General features: G+C 44.5%; 1 long non-coding RNA gene across 1 annotated transcript in view; it reads right to left on the bottom strand.

Annotated features, from left to right (window-relative positions):
• The window catches only part of 4930527A07Rik (RIKEN cDNA 4930527A07 gene), a 73,201-nt gene extending 62,727 nt beyond the window's left edge, over positions 1 to 10,474 (bottom strand). The window contains exon 1 of the long non-coding RNA NR_166134.1: positions 10,062 to 10,474. This is a non-coding gene — a long non-coding RNA (RIKEN cDNA 4930527A07 gene). The remainder of the gene's footprint in view (positions 1 to 10,061) is intronic.
• Between the last annotated feature and the right edge of the window lie 5,625 nt (positions 10,475 to 16,099).

Below are 16,099 nucleotides of genomic sequence, written 5' to 3'. Positions count from 1 at the left end.
TGCTTCTCAGCCATTCGGTATTCCTCGGGTGAGAATTCTTCGTTTAGCTCTGAGCCCCATCTTTTAAGGGGGTTATTTGATTTTCTGGAGTCCACCCTCTTGAGTTCTTTATATATATTGGATATTAGTCCCCTATCTGATTTAAGATAGGTAAAGATCCTTTCCCAATCTGTTGGTGGTCTTTTTGTCTTATTGACGGTGTCTTTTGCCTTGCAGAAGCTTTGCAGTTTCATTTGTCAATCCTCGATCTTACAGCACAAGCCATTGCTGTTCTATTCAGGAATTTTTCCCCTGTGCCCATATCTTCGAGGCTTTTCCCCACTTTCTCCTCTATAAGTTTCAGTGTCTCTGGTTTTATGTGAAGTTCCTTGATCCACTTAGATTTGACCTTAGTACAAGGAGATAGGAGTGAATGTCCTTTCTAATGATTTCGTTTTCAGAGAGCCCCTGTAAAGATATTATCTTTATCTACATAGGTCATAATTCTAACTATAAATGACATTTAACCCCCCCCCCCACAATAAAGACCCTTGGCTCTCAGTACTTTCACTTAAGGCCATGGTCTCTTAAGCCAGACTTCCTGGACTCAAATCCTGACACTATGTTGCACTGACTGAGTTAAGCTACTTAGCCTTTTGTGGTTTGTTTTCTTGGCTGGCTACTGCTTTGTCAACTTGACACAAACTAGGGTTAACCTGGAAAAGGAACCTCAATTGAGAAAATGCTATTTCTCAGTCAGATTGTCCTATAGGACAATCTTAGGCAAGTCTGTGGGGGTTATGTGTGGGGGTTTTTGATTAATGACTAATGTGGAAGAGTCTAGCTCACTGTGGGCAGTTCCACCTCTGGGCAGATGTTTCCAGGTGGGATGGGGTGGGGAGGTCCTAAGGGTGAGACAGACCTGGGAGGACTGGGAAGTGGTGGTGCTCAGGGTTCATGATGTAAACTTCAGAAATAATTAATAAAATATTATAAATAAGAAAAGAAAGTGTGTGAGAGAGGGGGAGGAAGGGGGAGAGAGGGAGAGAAAGGGAAAGAGGGAGAGAGAGGGGGGATGGGAGGGGAAAGGGGAGGGAAGGAGGGAGAGAGGGAGGGAAGGGGGGGAGGGGGGAGGGAGGGGGAGAGCAAGCCATGGGAGGAAGCTAATAAGCTCCCTGGCCTCTGTATCAGCTCCTGCCTCCAGGATCCTTCCCTGTTTCAGTCTCCATCCTGACTTGCTTCAGTGATGAACAATACTGAGGACGTGTAAGCCAAATACACCCCCATAAAAATAATGAAGCACAGAGAAAAAAAAATACGTTGTTACAGTTTGGATGTGAAATGCCTTCCCCAGGCTGCTGTGAACTGGTTCTCAGTTCACTGGGTGGGAGGCTCTGGAGCCTTTGGGAGGTGCGTAGCTAAGGCAAGTCTTTGAGAGTTCATGGCGCTCTGCCTGATCCTGGCCGGTTTCTGTACATGGTCCGGTGCCATGTGAAGATGTGAAGAAACCTTTAGCGCACCCCATCTGCTACCAGCTTCACCGCCCATTCCCTGCCATAACAGACAGAAACTTCTGAAACCATGGACCAAAATCAAGCTTTCCTGCCACAAACTGTTTCTGTCAGGCTTTTTATCCTAACAACAGAAACAACAACACACACCCAACTACTACATAGACTATAATTTGGGGGATTCTTGCGTTTTGTTTGTGTGCTCTTGTTGTTGTTTGTTTACCATAGGGTCTTATTCATCCCAGGCTGACCTTGAACTCACTACTAGCAGGGAAGACCTTGAACTTTTTGCCTCTGTGTCCCTGAGTGGAGTGCTGGGATTTACGGGCACCCTGTCTTGTTCATGGAGCACTCAGGTGTTCATGGAGCCCAGCATTTTAGGGAAGCACTCTGGCAACTAAGCTATACCTTTAGCCCCATAGTCTAAAATATTAGTGGTGTAACTATCTCAGGGTGGTGAAATGATTTGGAGGGGGCATTTTTCATGGTTTTTGGAGGCCTTTTATAATAAATGCCCTTGAAATATTTTGCTGCATATTTTCTTAATATTCAGGGAAAATAATGCCACAAATCCTAGAAAAATAAATGTAACTGAATAAACTCCTGTAAATGAATAAACTTCCCAGAACCACCTCTGTCTCAGTTAACAGCTTCGTATTTCCCCTTGAGAGCACTGAGCTCTGACAGTCTCCTGAGGCCACCTGACTTGGTGACCCCATTCCCAAGGCCATCTGACTTGGTGATCCCACATTTCCTGAAGCATATGAGACCTTTACGCAACCTACACGTCCTCCTGAATCATGAACCTCATTACTCACTTAGCTTCTTTGTATCTTTAATTATGACCTTTTAGACTAAGTGAAAAGGAAGTATAATTTTGCTTTAAGAGATATGCCAGGCCTACACTCCCAACATTTCCAGGTTTCATAGAAATTGCAAGGATCATAGAAATTTAACCTGATAATTACTTCAATATTTCAAGGCACACAGTTTTACTCTCCTAGAATAATTATGGGTTGTTGTTTTTTTCTCACAAATTATTTTACTTCTCTGTTAATACAGATTATTCTGGCTTCTGTTATATGTGCCTGGAGATGGGATGATGAGAGGCATCCTCAAAGATTCCTGGTCCACAGCATCCTGCTCTTAACATATTCCACTTCATTAACTTCTATTACAGTTTTTCTTAAATTATAAGTTTCATGTGATCCAGGAAAATATGCATAGCTTGAGTATCACTACCCTCAAAAATGCTTTGGGGGATTTTAGAGTGTTTGTGTATAATAAGATATGATGAGATATCTTGCTTCATCCATGAGGCAATGGTTAGGGGGGTTTGTTTTGTTTTGTTTTGTTTTCTCACAAATGACTGGGTCAATATATTGAGAAAATGAACTAGTTGTATTTGTGTAGTCTGTGTGTGGGGGGTGGAGAGAGGGGGTGAAACAGAACAGAAGTGTGAGAAGAATGGGCTTGTTCATGTGTGTGCGTGTAGGCATGCACATGACATGGATTTGGAAGTCCAAGGACAACATTCAGTCCTCAGCCCTCACCTTTCTCCTTGTTCATTGCTGAGCGCAGCAAGCTAGCAGACTCTCAAGTTCCCACACTCCTCTCAGTCTTCTATTCCCCAGTGGGAGTATGCTAGGATTAAAGATGCTTGTGATGCTGAGTTTGGCTTTTATGTTAGTTCTGAGGCTCTGAATTCAGGCCATCAGGGTGCATGGCAAAGCATAACACATCTTTCTTCCCAGCCTCTATGTCCCAGCCTCTGTGTCCCAGCCTCTGTGTCCTAGCCTCCGTGGTGGTGTATTCTAGGCAACTTGGATGTCGTCGAATCCATGGAACATCCTGGAGTGCTATGAAGGTTTCTTCCTTGCTCTTATGAGGCCATTAGAGGCAGGACTCAGGCTTCTTACAGTTCATAAAGAATGTCTTATCTAACCCTTCAACCCTGACCGAGGCAGTAACACACGCTCTAACAAGCAAAACAGACATGGTTTTTTCTGTAGAGCATGTGAATATTTGCTTAGCATGACAACTAACTTCAGTTAACCTCCAGACAGTCAAAATGAGTTTTGGGTGCTAAGTCTTTCATATTAGAACCATCTCTGCTACCCAAAGAGTTAGAACTTGGGTTTTCCAGAGATTTGAGAGTGGTGTTGAAATGACAAGAAATTGGTGTGTGTGTGTGTGTGTGTATGTGTGTGTTGATCTAGTTAGGAGGCTCAGCACATTACAAGGCTGTCAATGGGTTTGCTTATAACATGTGGCCCTCATAGTAAATGCTCCATAAATGTGAACTGTTAACAAATTACCTCACTTCAGGGTGTACGCACAGGGCCTGCGAGGCAGGCATTATTTTAGGCATTTGACAGACGAGCAAACGGAAATCTAGCTATGTTGAAGTAGCGTGAAGTACACACAATGGGACCAGAGCGAGGCTCTGGGATGACAGTGTGTGCCACCATGCTTGGCTCTCTTTCTGTAGATGCTGGGGATCTTATTCAGGGCTTAATGCTCACACAGCAAGCATTTTACTGTCTGAGCCATTTCCCTAGCCCTATTATTAATCTTTTAATGTTAAGTTAAAGGCATAAAAAGTAATGTGTTTCATTGTGGTATTTTCAGATGCATTCACCTAAATTCTTGTATTCATTAAAAAAGAAAAAAAAAATCCCTTCGTTTGGCTATCACTTTCAGATTCCTTTCCCCCTCGGGCACAGGGTTTCTGAGAAAAGAACTGGAAAAGTCCAGGAAACACAGAAAGTGTTTAGATACACAGTTTTTTGGTGCATTTTCCCTCTTCCCATCCCCCTTGTTGAAAAGCAAGAGGCAAAAGAACTTGGCATCATTTCTACCATGCGGCTTCTTCTGGGCCTCTCAACCATCCGGATCCCTGGAAAGCCGGGATTCGTGCTTACCTCCACTCTTCATTAAGTTGGCCGTGGTGTGAGGTGGGGAAGGCAGGCTGCCGGTGCCGTGGGTGGGCATGCTGAATAACACCAGAGCCACAGCTGTGTCTGCCCTTGTCAGTGGGCCAGGCTGCCTTCCCCAGTCTGTTCCTGCCTGCTACCTGCCCTCGCCCATCTGCCACAGAATTCATAAAGTGCTGAAGATCACAAACATCTGAACCCATTATAGCAAACATACTTCAATTACACTCTGATTGCAGGCTTGGCTTCCTCCAAGCCAGGAGAACAATGGCGTAAGGATCGAATTCTCCCCACAAAAGAGGCACTAATCGCTAGGTAGTTCTGTTACTTGGGGAGTGTTAAGAAAGAAGCCATTCTCCTTGGTTCTGCTGTGTGCCATTCAGTTACCTGGCAAAGCACACCCCAGATGTAAAGAAAGGATGTGGGTAAAGGGAGAGAGAGAGAGAGAGAGAGAGAGAGAGAGAGAGAGAGAGAGAGAGAGAGATTTTAAGGCTGTCTTGAGGGACTTCCCACAGCTACAAACTGGTCTGTTTTCTTTCTCCTTTGAGAATCAAAAGGTTGTCTTGTTAAAATGCCCTCCACTTCACTGGAGTTACCTGACCTGCCAGTTGGTATACACCATGGACATTATGACCAGTTTTCTAAGGACATTAAAGAATAAACTGGGGCCCTACCAGTAGCTGACTGAGACAGACAGGGATACTTACATCCAACCATTGGACTGAAGAAAGAGACCCCTATGGTTGAATTAGGGGAATGATTTAAGAAGCTGAAGGGGAGGGTGAGCCCATAGGAAGACTAGCATTCTCAACTAACCTGAACCCCAGGGAGCTCCCAGAGACTGAGCCACCAACCAGGCAGCATACACAAGCAGCTGGTCCAAGGATCCAAACACTATATAGCAAAAGACTGCCTGGTCTGGCCTCAGTGGGAGAAGACACGCTTAATCTTTGAGAGACTTGAGGCCCCAGGGAAGGGGGAGGCCTGGATGAGGGTGAAGCATCCTCTCTGAGGCAAGGGGGAAAAAAAGAATGGGATAAGGAACTGGGAGGGGGACAAGAAAGGGGGTCAATGGCTGGACTGTAAATAAATATAATAGAAGAAGAAGAAGAAGAAGAAGAAGAAGAAGAAGAAGAAGAAGAAGAAGAAGAAGAAGAGGAGGAGGAGGAGGAGGAGGAGGAGGAGGAGGAGGAGGAGGAGGAGGAGGAGGAAGAGGAAACAACTTGGGGTGAGGTGTTGGATCAGCAGGTAAGAGCTCTTGATGTACAACTGTGGGGACCCAAGTTCAAATCCACACATGAGAGGTTGGACATGGTCACCTGCCTGTAAGCACAGCATCAGTCAGGGTAGACACAGAAGGATCACTGGGCTTGCTTGTAGCAGGTAGCTCCTGGCTCACAGAGAGACCCAAAGGTAGAGAGTGGTACAGGAGGACAGCTGGTATCACAGAAATATTTCCCGAGGAAGGACAAGCTGGAGGCATTCAGGTACCAGCACCCATCGAGGCTGGTGGTTTTCTAAGGCATGTTACTGAGTAGCATGGCATTTGCAGCCCACTACATGCTCAAGACAGACACACAGCATCTGCACTGCCTATGATGTCTGTCTTGGACTGTCACTGTGGCCAGAGAGAGGAGGGGTGATTGGCAATCCTATCCTGAAATATAGCGTTCCCCCAAGGAGGTAGTGTATCTTAAGTGGTCTGTGACTCCCCAACACAGACAGTCCAGTTCTTTCCTGGAGTCGGAGTCTTGAGCAAGTGTACTCACTCACTCCCTCCAGTACAGACACACAACTTTGCCTAAAATCAGAGCTTTCACTCTCACCGGCCAGTGGTTGGGAACACTGAGGCCCTCGTAGAGTCCAACTGTGCTCTTCAGAGAAGGAGCAACATAGGAGTTTGTGGGGGAGAATATGGTGTTCTTAGACTGGAGGATCCTTTGGATTCTGGTCTCTGACTTAGCCAGGGATGCTGGAAGAACACTGGGGGCCCTAAGCTCACTTGCATCAGGACCAGCAATGGCAACTGTCTTACATTCCTATGGGGCTTCACAGTTGTGAGCCGTGTCTGCTTCTTCTTTCTTGAATCAGGGAGCTTAAAGGTTGAAGCAAGTCAACATCATTTCTACTTGACAGAGGACACAAGCTGTACTTTCCCTCCTACAGCCAAATGACAACATGTCTTCCTGGTGTTTACGCCATCCAACTCAGATGAGCAGACACACAGAACAACTGGACCTAACTCAAAGCCAGGAGCCATTTCCCCTCTCTTCTGTTAATGTAGACTTTAATGCTCAGGCTCCATTGAATGAAATTCCATAAAGAGTCATAGGTAAAGTCGATGCTTCTCCGGGGAAGGGACCTTGTCATTGTCCCCTAATCTGTGGTTTCTGTGTAGTTCAAGGCAAGGGACAAATGGGAGACAATGATAAGACCAGCCCAGAAGCTGGTCAAGTAAGGCAGGGATCTCAAAGCAGCAGCGTCCTAGCCATTTTTTTTTTTTCAGTTGTCAATCTGACACAACTAGAGACACCTGGGAAGATGGAACCTTAATTAAAGAATTGCTTCTAGCAAACTGGCCTGTGGCTATGTCTTCGAGGACTTGATTAGTTCTTGATCGATGATTGACATGTGAAGGCCCAGCCTAATGTTAGGGGAACGACCCTTAGGCAGGTGAGCATTTAGAGCAAAGTGCAGCCAGTTAGCAGCACGCCTCCGTGGTTTCTACTTGAGCTTCTGCCCTGACTTCCCCTGCTGTTAGACTGCAGCCTATATGTAAGGCAAATAAACCTTCCCTCCCCAAGTTGTTTTCATTATGGTGTTTATCATGATAGGGAGCAAACTAGAACAATTTGTTCTAAGAACATCCTTGCTCGAGGCCAGGAATACAGGACGGGAATTCTGGTATTATCTCCCTGTGCCTCTTCTTAGAAGCTGTGACTATGGACCTGAAACTGAGGGGAGGAACCCAGATACCCTGTGACAGACTGAAACTCTTATCTCTCTTCCTGGACACCATGCCAACATCTGCTATAGTCTTTTACAAAGTCCCCAGATTAACAGCTCAATGGTAGCACCTTATTTCCTGAGAACTCTCTCCCACTGTGCAGGAATTCTGTTCTCTTCACCCCTGCCTCCATTCTCTCTTTAAGATCCTGTCCAATGAGCCTATAATAAACGGCTCTTAAAACTCACTTCATGTGGTCTGTGACTGTCATTCTTTGAAATCTCAAGAAAAGAACCTGAAAGTCACAAGCTTGGGCTGGTTTCGTTGGCTGTATCATTTCTGGGACCTCACTCCCTGAGCATAGAAAGCTGCCCTTTGCCATGCTCAGCCACACCCAAGTCTTCTCATGTCAACACATTGTTGGATCACAGCAATACTAAGGAAAGAGCAGCTTGGAAAGTATTTTGGGCCAGGGCTGTTGTGACATTAAAAACAAACAAACAAATAGAAAAGACTGTTGCTGTAAGAACAGCTTAGCTATCCATTTATCAGTAGCTACCTCATCTGTTTATCGGTCATATGAAATAAATGTCATTATCTGTGTTCTACAGATCGTAAGAGAGAAAGGAAAGACGAAGCACCTTGCCTGGTAGCAGGTTGGGGTGAGAACTGATGCTGCATCTGGTCCCAAGCCTGGTTCCTAACAGGATGCTGCGTTTGAACCCCACAGGTTGAGGGCTCAAGCCTCCTTTTTCCCTTTGCAAATGAGAAGACAGAAAGTCTCACAAGTTCCAGGGACTGTAGATTGGAGGAATTTTTGGGAAGATTAGAAAATGCCTAAAACAGTGTTTTTCAGCCTTCCTAATGCATTTTCTCATGTTATGGTGATACCTACCATAAAATTATTTTCGTTGCTACTTCATAACTGTAATTTTACTACTGTAATTGTAAATATATGTTATACATGATGCCTGATATGTGACCACTGTGAAAGGGTCATTTGACCCACAGGTTGAAAACCACTAGCCTAAAAGACCATGGTAAATAAGGGGACCAAGAGAAGGAAAGGGGGTGGTCTATGAGTGGGTGTGGCCTAAGACAGGGTGTGGTCTAAAAGTCTGTGTGGTTGGGTAGTGAGAAGGCTCAGTGAGTAAAGGTATCCAGCCAAGCCTGCCAACCCTACTACCCACGCGGTGAACGGGAAGGAGAGAACAGAGTTCCGAGCACTGTGCTTCAATTCTGATGTGTGTCCTGTGGGGTACACACACACACACACACACACAGAGAGAGAGAGAGAGAGAGAGAGAGAGAGAGAGAGAGAGAATAAATAAAACGTAATAAAAATTTTAAAGAGTGTCAGGGGAATGTTATGAATTAAATTCCCATGAAATTTGTAAGCGTGCAGTTAGGTTGGACTTTTTTGCAAGGTATATATTTAAATGACACACTCCTGGGCACTAAGACACAACAATGGAACATTATAGACAGGGGAGCTGAGGGCCCTCGAAGTGTCTGGGTGAAGGCTAAGCAATCCCACAGCAGAGAAGGAGGTGAGGGGACCAGAGCGTAGAATAGGGGAGAGCCAGCTTTGAAACCTTTGTGAGACTTGTATCTTCAAGTCTTCGCTGCAGCTAAGTATGGAGGTGGCCCAGCCACTTTGCTCATCTCGCTACATGCCGTATTCCTTCTGCTTTATGAAACATTAGTTAGTTTGCACCTCCCACCCCGTCTTAATGATTTGCAATGAGCCGTGATAGGCACACATACAACCCTGCAGTTTGAAATTCCCCACCAGGCAAATCTGAAATTATTCACATTTTTCTTGCAGATTTTTCATGAAGTGAGTGGCTGATGAAATAACTCTCAAATGGCTTTGCGTTTTCTGCTAAGGATCCTTCAATGGGTGCGTGCCTTCATGCCTCAGCTCCGCCAAGCCCTCCTCTTTCCTGTTTATGTTTATTTTGGAAGCCAAATGTGTTTACAAAATCAGTTAAAAAGTGTTAATGATCAGTTTCCAGCATACTAATGTGAATTTAAATTACTTTCACATGAATCAAGACAAATTAAAATTGCCATTTGATCACAAACTGTTTTAAATTCATATTATAAGTAGGTGCAACAAATCTGGATATATGCTTTTAAAAAAAAAAAAAGAGCAGTTTAAAAATAACCATTCTAGCTTGGCATGGTGACAGATGCTTATAATCCAAGCTCTCAGGAGGGGAGGTCGAGGCAGGGGGATCAGCAGTTCAGGGCTAGTCCACGAGACTCTGCCTCAAACTAAGCCAAATAAAAATTCACAATAAAAATAATATAACCATTCCAATGGCCTGAAGAAGCTCAGAGCAGGAAGTGTCTTCCCAGGAGGAATGATGTCAGTTTTTGGTCCCCTGTGTGGGAGAAGGTAGTGGGTGATAAGAGTCTGCTTCCTGGAGGCAAAATACTCCTGCACATAACTGTCAAGACTCAGTTATAGCTTTGAAGTACACATTAAAAAAACCCTTCTATTGATTCTTTGGTGAATCACACACACCAACCCCACTCATATCCCTGTCCCTTCTTATACACCCCCTGCCCTTGCATCCTCTCCCTCCCCCACCAAATATAGGATAGAATTTAAAAAAAAACAAACAAACTTGTCACAGCGTAGCCCACAGTACACCCTTCTGTCCACACATCTTTACTTACAAGTGTTCATTGCAAGGAGTCACTGCTCTGGTCGGAGGCATCTGGCTTCTGCTACATCATCAGTACTAGATCTTCATGGAGACTCCCCCTAGTCACCCTGTTATTATTGCCCTGTGTCATGGAGATCCTGCAGCTTTGGATCTGTAGGACTGGGCTTTTCACACCACCCAGCAGTTCATAGATGGGGTAGATGTTGGGGTGGGCTGACTCAAAGCCCTGAATCTGGGCCTGGTTGGTAGCTGAGTCGGTCAGCCCACCAGCTCTCCTGCACCAGTACCACCCTGTCGAGCTGTCTAGTACTGCCCCAGCTAGCTTGCCCTCGAATCACAGCTGGCAAGGGGCAGGGCCAACTGTCCCATGCGCATACCCTTGGCCAGCTCACCTGACCCTCACACCAGGGTCAGCTCTATTGTGTCACCCAGGCAAGGGGCGGGGCCAGTCTAGCACAGTGCCTCAGGAGCCCAGCCCAGGGACATCTGCATAGCCTTTGGTGATAACATGAACCTGAGGCACCAACACAGACCCTGGCTGTGATGGGACTCTAGATCCTGACATGGTCCCAGGCAGCAGCATGGACCCTGCTGTCACCATGGACTCAGGTGTCAGAGCAGGTCACTCAGATGAGCATGCCCCCCTACAGCACCAAGGCCCTCAGACATCCACATGATCTCCAGTGGCAGCCCAGACCACGGACATCAGCATGGCCTTTGGTGATAACTCAGACCCCAGCTGCCACAGGAGCACAGATCCAAACATGGCCCTTTGCCAAAGTCCAAGCCAAGGCATCACCATGTCCTCAGGCCGTTGTGCAGGTTCCTAAAGCTGCCTGTTGCCCACCACTGTCGTCTCCAGTTCCACCTTTCTCCAGAGTACACAACCCCCTCAGCTCTACTTTCTCTACCCTTTCTCCATTGTCTCTTTCCTATCTCTCTGTCGCACATTCTCCCATTGTGGTGGTTCCCAAGTTGAGTACTTGGGTATCTTTCTTCGGGCCGTCCATATCTGCACAATGAAAGTATGAATAAAATCAGCTGGGTGGATTACAAAATGTAACTCAAGGTTTGACTCAAAGCTCTGGACCTGGGCCTGGTTGATTGCTTTTACTCCATTTCAGTGTTAAATCTCTCTCTCTCTCTCTCTCTCTCTCTCTCTCTCTCTGGAGTTCATGCTCATATAGAGTAGAAAATGGAGGCTCTGTCAGGATTTCCTTCCCCCTTGTGTCCTCCTTCCTGCTTTTGGTGAAGCTGCTCCTGGGATTAGGGGTTGGCTGTAAGTCTGCACTTTGCAGAATGACACATCAGTACCCCAGAGAGTTCAAGAGTTCTAGGGTTCTAGAGAGAAGAAAACTATACTGGAGTTGATGGAGAAAAGAAAGCTGGCTTTCCCATCAGACAAGACATGGCCCCCTCATCCACAACTGTTCCACTCTTGTTCAAAATGAACGCTGGAGTTTGTCTGAAGAAAGTCTCCAGGGAGTAACTTTTTAAGAGTGGTATGTTAAAACCATCTCTTAATAAGACAAAGAAAGGAGTTAGCAAAGGGTAAGGCTGCCGTTCTGCATCCAGCTCTGTAAAGAAGTACCCGCCCCGAACTAAGGCAAACAGGAGTACAAGCCATGCCTGTGTCAGACACCATACAACTCTGGGTTCTCCGAGCCAGTTTCAAAGTGCCAGTGTCTCTGCTTTATAATATGTCTATGTCAGGGGTTTGGGTCACAGTCACAGGAGCACATAGAAGTGGACGAGATTTAACCCTGACGATGCCCAGTGCTTTGAACATCCTCTTTCATGGCGACCAAAGGTTCTTTTGCTCTTGGCTATGCAGAGCAGAATCTGATGAGACGTTTGTGAGCAACTTTAAGAACATCCAAGTACATACCTTCAAGGAGAAACAAAGAGTAGTTTCAGAAGTCGAGAGGTTTGACAGTTTGGGGAAAATAACATCCGTGGAGCCTGGAAGGTAAGTCTGAGGGGAGACTCTGGAGTAAACCGGAAGGGAAGGCTCTTCTTTTTAAAAAATTCTGGCACCCAGGACTTGACTCAGTAGCCTGCTCATCGTCTAGACATCAGGCAGGAAAGAGCCAACCAAACCCCAAGTGCCATAAAATGCCACTTCTCAACTCTGATGCAGGACAGTTCAAAGGGAGCTAGATGGCTTTGAATTTGAGTTCCCTTGGACAAGACCCAGTTCTGCTCTGAACCTTATGCCTCTTTAGAGGTTGAGGTTACCCTTCTAATCATGAGTTTAATTCACTTGGAAGGGCATCTCAAGGATGCTTATCTTCCAAGGACTGGAATCCATATTTGGGCAAATTTGTGACACATTGTAGGTGCTTAATAAGTAGCAGCTGTTACTGTTAGAATCTATAATCACCACATCCCTTTGAAAGAATGTCTGATCAGGAGCCCTTTGAGTGTGAAATCTGGCCTACACTATATTAGATAGGTTGTGTATTTTAGAGATAAAGCAGGAAAGAATGACCAAGAGTGCTGGAGAGGTCAAGGACAGGTCACATGTGGGGCCCTAAGCATGGGAGGAAGTGTCTTCTTAAACTGTGTCACCCTTCTTTGAAAAAAAGATTGTGCATCCAAGATAAATGGAAAAGGGGAACAGAGAGCATGGGAGGCACTCAGAAATGCCCCATAGTGGAAACATCTAGGCGCATTGTCATGATTGGGCTCCTGACCTTGTTTCCTGGGTTGTCATTGGAAAAGAGAAGTCTTGACCAAGTCATTGAACCTCCTTTCCGTTCTATTTCCTTGTCATAAATGGGTGGTAGAGAGCATCAGACAGAGAGCCAGAGAGGTTTACTGTGTCTTTTGAGATTTTCAAGTTAATAAGGATCTACTGGTGTGACCTTTGATGGCTCTTGGCAGGGAAAGTGCAAAGGAAGAGCTCACCTCTCTGTCTTCCTTACTCCTTCCTGGCGTGCATACACATGGAGACGCACGGAGACGTATACACACTGAAGAATGGCTTTTTTGAAAGTAAAAGCCACGCTAAGGCAGAAGGAGCATACCTGTGCTTCGAGAATCAGTAGGGGCCTTTCCATGAGGACTGGCTGCTTCTCCATGTTCTCTAACAAGCCCCCCTGGATTACTGTTTAATCCTTGCTCAGGCTCTGAGGTGACTAGATAAGTCACTAACAAGTGGATACTCGGTTCTGTCATGTATATATTTACTGAGCCATACAAATAATAGACACTCATAATTCACTTCATCCCTCACGATCTCCACCTCTATTCCCCAGACGTTTCTGGAGCTTCCATCACATGCTAGGTCGCGACACTGACTTTTATTGCTGACTGCTCGTGCTAGTCAGAAATCATTGTTGGTTCATAAATAGCACCATTGTGATTTTTTTCCTCTCATTGAAAAGTTATTTCAATTTAATCTAAATTTTCCACCACTAGGAAGTAGTTAAATAAATCACCCTCCATCCGCCCGATGCAATTACACAACCATTTAGAATCATGATTTTGAAAGCTGTTCAAGCAATACACAGGAAATAAGCTAACCTCAGAATGTTAGGTAGAGAAAGAACAACACACGAAACCATGTGTCAAGCATGCTTCGAACTTGCCTGAGTATTCTCCATAGATTCTTTGCACATATTCAGAGAGGTTGGCAGGATGATGTTTGAAAGATGGTTCTCAGGGGCATGGTTGTGGAAAGTTTTGGCTTTCTTCATCTTTAGGATTATACTGTAGTGGACTTTTATAATCTTCAATATAAATTATTTATTTTACACATTTATATTTAAATGACATATTCTTAAGTCATTATTTCTTTATTAAAAACATTTAAAGTTGCTTTAAGACACAGAACAATAAAAACCTGGCAGCATTAGCAACTGCTTTGTCAATCAATGGCCAAACAGGATGAAGGACATGGGTCCTCAGCCTGCACATGGTTCCTGTGTGAGGAGTCAGACTTTCTCCTAGATCCTTACTGTACTTTCTTCTTCTTCAATTCTGGCCACACATTCTCAGCCCTATACACATAAACATATGAAGTGCAGTTTTCAGTCTCAGGTTTACACGTATCTATGACTTACACTGTGAAAACTCCATCACTCAGAGAAATTGTGACAGGGAGAGGAGGGGACTATCTTATTTAGCTATTTAAAACAAACAAACAAACAAACAAAACAAATTTCAAATGTTGCCCACATTTCCTGAATCCCAGAGGAAGGATAATCAAGTCAAGTCCCTTTGTCTAGGAGAATGAAGGACTGTGGAACTCTGCAGGGACACAGCTCCATTTCAGTAGCACCCTAATTTTTCAGATGTTGGCCTGATTCAGGTGGAATTTACCCTGGAGTGGCCCTGATTTGGAGAGAGGGGAAGCCTCATGTCTGCACAGGCCAACTGCTGTGTCCCTTCATAGTAGCTATGAATGGGATATAAGCACTTACCTGTGGTTTTCATTTTATAAGTGGGCAAACTGAGGTTCCGGCAGATATTGTGAGGGCTACGAAACCAATCATGGAGAGCAGGACCAAAATGTTCTCACTCCAAACCCATTGACACTATTAATACTTCAAAATATCTCTGTGTGGGAACTGTGATCTGGTGATTTGTCTGTAGAAGTGACCAACTAGGAAAGCAAAGCAAAGCAAAGCAAAGCAAAACAAAGCAAAGCAAAGCAAAGCAAAGCAAAGCAAAGCAAAGCAAAGCAAAGCAAAACAAAGCAAAACAAAACAAAAAACCTACTTCAAGCAAACAAAAGTAGAAACAGCAAAAAGACCCACCACCAAAACTTAAAAATAAGATATACAAACCAACTACAAATTCAGAGTTTTAGGTTACTTACTTAGGAAGTGCTCCTGACTTCTACGTTTGTTTGTTTTCTTAGGTTTTTAGCTGTTGATTTTTATCTTTTGAGACAGTTTCTCAGGTAGCCCAAGCTGGCCTCAAATTTGCTTTGGACTTGATGGTGACGCCTGATTCATCTTCCAAGTGCTAGGATTCTAAGTGTGTGCTCCCACACCCTGTTCATGTGGAGCTGAGGGTTGAACCCGAGGCTTCATGCACGCTGGGTAAGTGCTCTTTCAAAGGAGCCACACTACCAGCCTGAGAGTCAACTCCTGTGCAGTCCATGTTGGACAAAATTCAGTAGCAGACTAAGAAAGAAAACAAAAGGATAAACAATGCTCCTTCCTCCTCCTCATCTTCTTTCTCCTTCTCCTCCTCTTCCTCCTCCTCCTCTTCTTTTTCTTCCTCTTCTTCCTTGTTTTTCTCCTCATTTTGGTCATTGAAGTTTATTTTGTAAAAATCAAACTAAATATCTTAACTTGTGAAATAAAAATAGACCCAAGTCTTTAGAACAACATCTTCTCTACACTAAATCACATTAACTTTTAAGCCTTTGATTTCTATTTTCTTTATCATATATGGGTTTTGCCTGTGTGTATGCTTGTGGGCCACATGTTTGCCTGGTTCCCAAGAAGGTCATAAGAGGGCTTTGATCCTTTGAAACTAGAGTTACAGATGGCTGTGAGCCACCATATGGGTGCTGGGAATTGAACTTGAGTCCTGTGGAAGAGCAACCCCACTCCCAATACATAAACTTTTAAAATGACATCCACTATGTGCTGTGTATGGCTCTGAGCACCTTACATATGCTAACTATTTCATCCTTACAACCCAATTATTATGCCCATCATACTGATTCAAACAAACAAACAACTGAATACCAAGGTCATGTAACTAATCCTGAAAAGACAGTCCAATGTAGTTTAAGATTGTTTAAGTGAGAAACATGGGCTGAAGGTATAGCACTTTGTACAAAGCTTTGGTGTTCTAACCCCAGCACAATAGGATAGTATGAAAATTACATTCAGAAGTGAGTTTAAAGTCCTTGAGCTAACTGAGTAATGAAAGCCATCTACACAACCTCTTTAGGGCCTAACTTTCATTTGTTTTATAGGATTGTAAACTCTGGCCTTGTGTTTCCTATAGGGCCTTAACAAAATAATGTCATTGAAATCCTCTCACACCAAGCACATAGTAGGCCATAGCTTGTTTTGGTCTCCT

The sequence above is a fragment of the Mus musculus genome, chromosome 2 (genome assembly GCF_000001635.26).
Source record: "Mus musculus strain C57BL/6J chromosome 2, GRCm38.p6 C57BL/6J".
Taxonomy (NCBI): domain Eukaryota; kingdom Metazoa; phylum Chordata; class Mammalia; order Rodentia; family Muridae; genus Mus; species Mus musculus.
This window is presented reverse-complemented; position numbering and strand designations above follow the sequence as displayed.